General features: G+C 41.0%; 1 pseudogene; it reads right to left on the bottom strand.

The window, feature by feature from the left end:
• Positions 1 to 839: 839 nt before the first annotated feature.
• LOC147434412 (uncharacterized) lies at positions 840 to 1,407 on the bottom strand (annotated as a pseudogene).
• Positions 1,408 to 7,765: the final 6,358 nt, after the last annotated feature.

The following is a 7,765-nucleotide window of genomic DNA, read 5'->3' as shown; positions in this document are numbered from 1 at the left end:
AGGTCTTCAATGAAGCTAACCCTAAGGTCTTATGCTCCATTGGTTAGCCTTGCTCTTGATAGACCATCTCCCATTTGGGCCCCTTTACTATTGGCCCCGTGTTGAGATAGATCTATAAGCACATATCTATATCTTAACACTTGTTCCCGTTTATTCTCCCACATTAAGTGATCAATTTAATATGAGAAAATAATTTGGGTTGGTTAGATATTAGATTTTGTGACAATCCTTTTGGGATTCTCCATATATATTGCAATTGTCGACCAGGTATACCGCTTCTTTGATAACCTCGTCTAAAGTTTGGCATCTTTGAATATGCAAATCCTTCTTGAGATTCTCGTCTAGTAACCCTTCTATGAAGAGCAACGCTAGCCTTTCTTGTTGAGGGATCTCCCTGGGAGGACATCTCTCCACATATTGCTTCAATCTCAAGGCGGCTTCCTTTACTTTCTCTTTCTCTTGTTGTTTGAAAGAGTATATTTGTGAGACCGTGTCATGCTTTATCCCACGTTTGGTGAATTCTTGGACAAAGTCAGATAAGAGATCCTCTATGTCAGAGAATGAGCTCTTACTTAATGGTTGGAACCAAGTCATAGCAGTACCATCTAAGGTCAATCCAAAGCCCTCATATTGCGTATGGAAGTCATGTACTTGCTCTGCTCTCAGCACTTGTCTAAAGGCAAAAGCATGGGCATATGGATCCCCAGATCCTGTATATTTAGACGGCACGCATTTGGCGACTTGATGCGGCCTTAGGGGTCTGAATCCTACAGTTGGTGTCCCAAGTACTTGTATAGTGTCCCCTGTATGTGCAGTAGTGGTTCTCTGCTATGGCCTAGCTACATTTTGCGTCGTTTGAGTAGCTCTACCTGAGTTTCTGTTTGTCTCATTTTGTCGATGAATTCCTTCGGAGAGTTCTTCATCGCGTGGTGGATTCCTTGTTCCTGCTTGGAACGAATATCCACTCATGTTTGGCACTTGTTGAGTGTGGAATTCTGGTTTTTGAATAGGTTCAAAGAAACTAGTCTGACCAGGATTCTGCATAGGTTGCCTCTCTACTTGGATTGGTCTTAGGATGTCATCGTCTATTAAGTTTCTTACTGGGATTGTAGGCGGTGCACTTGCTGCGGGCTTTGCTACTTCAGGGTACACAATGGGTAACCCTAAGTATGTATACCTACTCATCTTTGCAGCAGAGGTTGGCGTGTACTCCTGACCAAACTTGTCTATGATTAAGAATTTTCTTTCATTCAAGAGGTAGACATACAAAGTCTTATCCGGAGTAGCCTCTTTCTCGTTTACATCCTCATTGACATAGTACGCAGCGGTTTCTTCAGGAAAGGCTTTGTAAATTCCCCATCGAGGATTGTCGGACATAAGCCTTCTAGTGGTGAAAGATCTGAACATGGTTCTATTGTTGTTTTCCTCTAGAGGCGGTTTCTCCTTGACCTCATCATCAGCTTTCGTCTTGGACGCATTTCTTCCCCATTTGTCCGCGACATCAGTGCTTTTGACTATCATGTAGTAAGCACCCTGTTCATCCATATAACCTCCTTTGCCATCATAAGTGGCCAGGACCCTATACTGTAATTCGACTGGATTATCTCCAATCTGAACACAGCTATGGTTCATAGAATCCTTGAAGATTTTGGCATCTTGTCCATTGTTATAGACATACAACAAGATTGCTGGAGGTCTCTCATGGTCTTTGGAGGATTCTCCATAAAGTTAACTCCCTCTTTGAATTTCACTGATGGTTGTCCCCCTGCCATGGTCTGATAGTATAGATCTTCTGATGATGTGTCAGAGATGTAATCCTCTGGGATTGGGCCTAAGGATACCTGGGTGGTCTGATTGACACTCTCTTCCGTAGAAACTTGACTCACCTAGTCCCTAAGTGGTCTATGTCCTGAGGGTACTACAACTCCTGACCTCAAAAACATGAAACGTGCTTAACCTTGGATGCACTAACCTGGAAAGTTACCTTACTTCCAGCTGGCTGTGCTCTTAGGCTCCTGGTACACCCTGCAAGCAGTTTACACACTTTTACTACTATTTGAAGTATTTTTCAGTATAGAAACTATATATATACATGCATTCAATGTATAGATTAGGTGGAAAGCCAAATATCACAATTTGGGCACTGGAAACAGTAAGAGCACTTACTGTCTAGAGGATAGTATTGCACTTTCTGTGCTCACAGGATGTATTTTGACACTCCTAGCAATAGGAACCTCTTACCTGGGCTTATACTCACCTTCTGGAGTCTTCACCTGGGTTGTGGGCTTGCTGGCTTGAGTTATGGTCACTTTTGCAGATTTTGTTGTGTATACCAAGCATTTGACAAGACCAAAACACATCAAATTTGGATTATAACTACACAAACTTGCTTGTTACTGAGCCTACAACATGTGTACATGCTTTCGCTTGGTCAGTTGGCCAAATCTAGGTCTGGAGACAGTAAGAGCGCTTACTGTCTGGACTTGCAGATTGCAGCTTTTTTTGGTACCTGACACTTGCTGTGGTTACTAGAGATGATTTTAAGTGCTTTTGGACACTAATACCAACTCTGTACACCAAGATGGCTTTTCTAGGTCACTTCAGTCACTTTACAACACCAAACATACAAACCTTGGGCAAATCCAAAGTAAATTGAACCTTTCACATTCAGAACACTCCACACATGTGTCCTACTTATTCGAACCCTAAAACAACAAAGAAAACACTGAATGGTATCTAAATCCTAAGAAAAAGCAATTTTTAGGTGTTTTTTTTTTTGGATGTTTTTGTGCTTGACCTAACATGCACTTTTGGCACACACTAAGCCAAAAACTCTTAAGCTACTGAATGCTGAAAACACAACTTTTACACTAAACTACAATAATACTCTAAACTAACAATGACAGCGGCAAGAAACTCACCTGTCCTAGACTAACAAAGCCAAGGATACCTCGGCTTTGGCAAAGTAATGAAAGATTATTTTCGTACAGCCATAACCACACACTAAGGTATCCACTCTAATCTAGGTAGCTCGTCCCTGGCAGCGGCGCCAGTTGTTTTTCGAGTGTCGCTCATAGCAAGCGAGAACCTACTCAACACATAAAGATGTCAACTAGGGACGTCACTGACCCGATTAGGGCATGGAGGCGCGCCAAGAGGGTGTCAACCTCTTGTCGAATACCTATGGAATGGTCATCTAAGATCTCTAAGTCCTGTGTGTGCGGGAATACCCAAATCTTCCAAGAACCTCCTACGTCACGAAACTAAGCTAAACCTTGGGCTAATGACCTCGGTTTCACACGAAACTCACCGTAGGCAATTTCCTACATGTCCCCAAGCTACCTAGACCCTCAAACCTGAATTCTGCACCCTGGCAGAAAACACGCTTACTGTCTGACAGCAAAATGGAAGTTGTCGGAAACGGTCCCAGATGGTCTCTACAACTGCGTCTAAGGGAGAGCTACCCTACTCTATGGTTGGTTTCACTGAAATCTACCCTAAACTCCCTAAAACTCACCTGTAAGTTCGTAGGTCGATGCTCATGAAGTAGCGTCTCGTGGCAAATGGTTGGCGTTGAATCGAAGAGCTCGATGAGCTGAACACGTCTGTGGTCTCGGTTCTGCAATGCGACTCGTGCAGCACAAGATAGCAATCAAAGAAGATGCACACACAAAAATAGATAAGCTGCCCGCGCAGAGAGTTTTTCTAACTCATAAAATCCATCCCTCCAAAACCCTTCATTTTGACCTTTATACTTAGGTCTTGTGGGAGGAGGGTTTCCCATAGATACATGGCTTAATAATCAATAGTGTGCTTGAGTTGGGAATCAGTACAACTTGGAAGCCCATGGCCCCAGAAGATAAACCCTTTACATTTGAATAGCAAAAATATTACGAGCTCGACTTCAGAGCAGAAAATTAATACAAAAAGGCGGTGATTTGACTTGATGTAGTGGTGGCCGCTATCCACCGTTGCTGAGCTGCAACAGCCGTGATGGATTGGGAGTTAAGAATTCTTCACTCTCTCAACGTCACTAAACTCACTCCCAATCAAATCAATGCGCAATGGCATCAGCAATCCCTACCATACCTTCTCATAAAAGTGGAATTACTATAGGTAAAAGAGAGACTCTACCAAGACATGCAAGAAGATGGCGTAGATAAAGACCACCCAAAGTGGAGGTTGAGCTGGTTGAACAAGAATCCGAGGTATTTGATTCTGTTCACAAGAGCACCTGCAGCCCTGCAAAGAGATCCCACTTTCTGTCCTGTAACCAGAGTAAGGACTTGGCAAGAGCATGAGGCACTAACAAAGAGAGGGCCAACCCTGGATGAACTACCCAAGACTACCAGCTCCAGAGAAAGGACAAGCCATAGAGGAATACATAGTGAAAACCCTAACGGGCGCCATGTCTTTCTTCAAGAGTCTACCGGATCTCTCATGCGCAATGTTATATAAGCTATACCAAATGCTGCTCACTTGTATTGAAGTTTTTCATGAGCCAGTGCAAGGAGGCGCCCCGTGGATGTCATTCCTCGAGGGTAATAAAGGATTATGCTATGATATTAGTGGTCAGCCTTCTAAAGAAGTCCTCTATGGATTCTATGCCCGGTGTATGTTCTTACCATTCCATAATATGTTGGCGTTTGAGGAAGCTTTCTACATGGGATTCTTCACTTTGCGAACAAAGATACTTGCACCAGTGATTAACAACCTCACCTCAAGATTTGTAGGCTCCTCAGCGGTGGAGCTGAAGAACAGAGTAACCACGCAGTTTCTGCAAGTGTCAGATAAAGAAAGAAAAATCAGATACCAGAAGGCATCGAATGCACTTAAAGACCGACTTGCCAGCCGCCAACCGAAAACTATTTCAGTCCATAAAGCTGTGTCAAGGGACGACACAGGCGAGGAGGGGGGGAATGTTAGAAGCAAGCTAACACGAATATCATTTTTCGGAGTTCTCTCTATAAAACACTTATTATTAAGGTTAAATCGAGAATATTGTAACTCCTATTTTCTCGGATAAACTCTATAATTAATGAGCCGGGGCTACAACCTTTCAGACTGTATCAACCAGTCATTAGCCAGCTTTGGTAGAACTCTAGATTATTAGTTTTGACCACCCAAAAACCTTGGCTAAGGTATAAACGCCAACTTTTGTAAGTTTTTCATAAATTTTTGGATAAGAAATGCACAGCGTGAGCTAACGACGCTCACTCGTCTCCTTCTTACGCTTCTTACTCCCTCCCCGGTTGTCACATTGCAATCGTGTTTGTTGCATTGCAACCGCAGGTAAGAGCTCTACGCATTGACGTAAGCAATTCACAGTATTTCGTAGCTTTTGGTGTCGCCGATCCGTGGCCTAATTTCATCATAACTAGGAATTTACAATTTCAAATAAAAAACTAAGCATAGGCGGGGTATTGGGGCATCATTGCTAAGCATTTAGATGCATTCTGGGTCAAAAACGACTAGGTCAAAAATCCACTGCGGTTAATAATCACGATTTTGGAACTTGACCTAAAGTGGGGTTTGATACCATAAGCATGTGTGCTTAGGTCTTATAAACACGTCCTAGAATTTTCATTACGTTTGGATGTCATTTGATACTGTAACGGATGTGATTTGTTTGCCGTGCCGATGAGCGATTGAATTTTGGTGATTTTAGTCACTTGAGTGTAGCTTGAGTTAGATGTGAGTTGTTAGTTGTTTTTCGAGAGATTGACACCCTCTTGTAGCCTCTATGCACTAGTTGAGTCAGCTTCATCCCATGGATTGACAAATTAATTGTAGTTCTCACTAATACTGCAATAAGATAGGATGGTGAGGTTAGACATGCGTCCCACAATACTTGATGTTCTTGTTGGTCGAATTGTGTAATGGTCCTACTATGGTAGAAACTTTTGCAATAAAATTTCTCATTAGGAAGAGGATGGGGTCTAGGAGGGCCTCTTTATTTGCCACGAAATTATGGAGGTGATTAACATTTTGATGAATAGGTGCATGCCATGTGTGTAGGAATGTTGGGTGTGTAAGAGAGGTGTAAGAGTGGTCAAAGGATGCACTCTTTCCTCCAAAAAAGGGAATGGACAACTTTATGATTTTGGCCTTCCATAACTCCTACACATGATCTTTGGTTTGAGCGGAGATTATAGAACTTTAATCTACACATTGAGCTCTTTTTGTAGATATGTTATATGATATGGTTTTTCTTGCTAGATTTAAATTTCAATTTGAGGGAAAAATTTGAATTCAAATAAACTATCCATTTTGTCTGTTTGAATTTAAAATGTTATCCTTTGATTTCTTTCTTAATACTAGAGGTTTGACTCCCTAAATTGCCAAATAAAGAGGTCCTGCTAGACCCATTCTATTCCTAATGATAGTATGAGCACATTCCAAAAAAATCTCTGTAGCTCATGTAAACTCCTTGGTTCAAGCCATTCATTTATCACCTCAATCTTTTGTGGATCCATACAGATACCATCATTTGGGATAATATGACCTAGATATTGAATCTCTTCTAAGTAAAACTCACTCTTTGTGGGATTAATGGATAACTTATTCTCTTGCAATGCTTGAAATACTGCTTTGAGATGCTCTTTATATTCTTCTAAGAATGTAGAGCTAGACTATGAAATCATCAAAGAATACTCCAGTGTAATCCCTATGTACACAAAAGATTCTTTTCATCATTTAATTGAATGTGGATGGAGAATTTGTTAGCCCAAAAGGCATGACAAGATATTCGTACATGCCAAAAGGTTGTCTTTTGAATATATTATGGTACAATGTGTATTTGATGACAACCATTTTTAAGGTCTATGCTACTAAAGTAATAGTAGAGCCTTTCAACTTATCAAACAAATTCTCAATCCTTGGGACCAAAAATATGTTCTTTACTATCAACTTATTTAGGGTCAATAGTCTATACACATTTTTTATATACCATCCTTTTTGTGCATTAATAAGACATGAGAACAAAATAGAAAAGGGCTAGGTCTTATCATTCCCTTTTGTACAAGTTCATTGACTTATGACATAATCTCCTCTTGTTGAGCTGGTGACACTTAATAAATAGGCTTATTAGAAGGAGAGATTTCTTGGTATGAGCTCAATCCTATGATCATCATTTCCCTTAGGAGGTAACTCTCCTGGGGTGTCATCAATAAAGAGATCATCATGCTTATTTGGAACTAAATAGAAATCACTTTCTACTTTTAGTAGACCATTAGAAGAGAAAACATTAGGAACATGACAAGTATAACATAAGTAGAAATATAACTCTTTATTGATTTATCAAAGGATTCATGAGATACAATGGGGATGGTTTACCCCTTCTCATTGACTTGCAAAGTGATGTCTCTACCCTTGCGCTGAAATGCTACAAACCTCTCTGGAAACTTGATGGAAGCAGCCATACGGTCGAACCATGGTGCTTTGTCCACATTGCCAAAAGTTCCATTGAAGGAGAGAAAGGTTATGCTTTTACTTCCTTCCTTGAACTTTCTTATGTAAGAAGCTCTCTTTTAGGTAGCATGAGAGCATTGGAAACCTCTTCGCTTGCTTGATCTGAGAGAATTTCTATTTGAAGAGGATGAGCTTCTATATTCAAATGAGCATGATGATGTTGAACATCTGGATGAATTCTTCTTTCTCTGTTTCTTTTCAGGATTTTTCTAGCTCTCCCCAGAGCAATGAGAAGAGTGAGATCTTGAATACTTCTTCCCAAAAGGAGGTGATGGTGAAGGGATTCTTTGATGTC

Source organism: Adiantum capillus-veneris, chromosome 19, assembly GCF_014529385.1.
Source record: "Adiantum capillus-veneris isolate H3 chromosome 19, ASM1452938v2, whole genome shotgun sequence".
In the NCBI taxonomy this organism is placed as follows: domain Eukaryota; kingdom Viridiplantae; phylum Streptophyta; class Polypodiopsida; order Polypodiales; family Pteridaceae; genus Adiantum; species Adiantum capillus-veneris.
The sequence above is the reverse complement of the archived record's forward strand: the minus strand, read 5'-3'. Positions and strand labels throughout refer to the sequence as shown.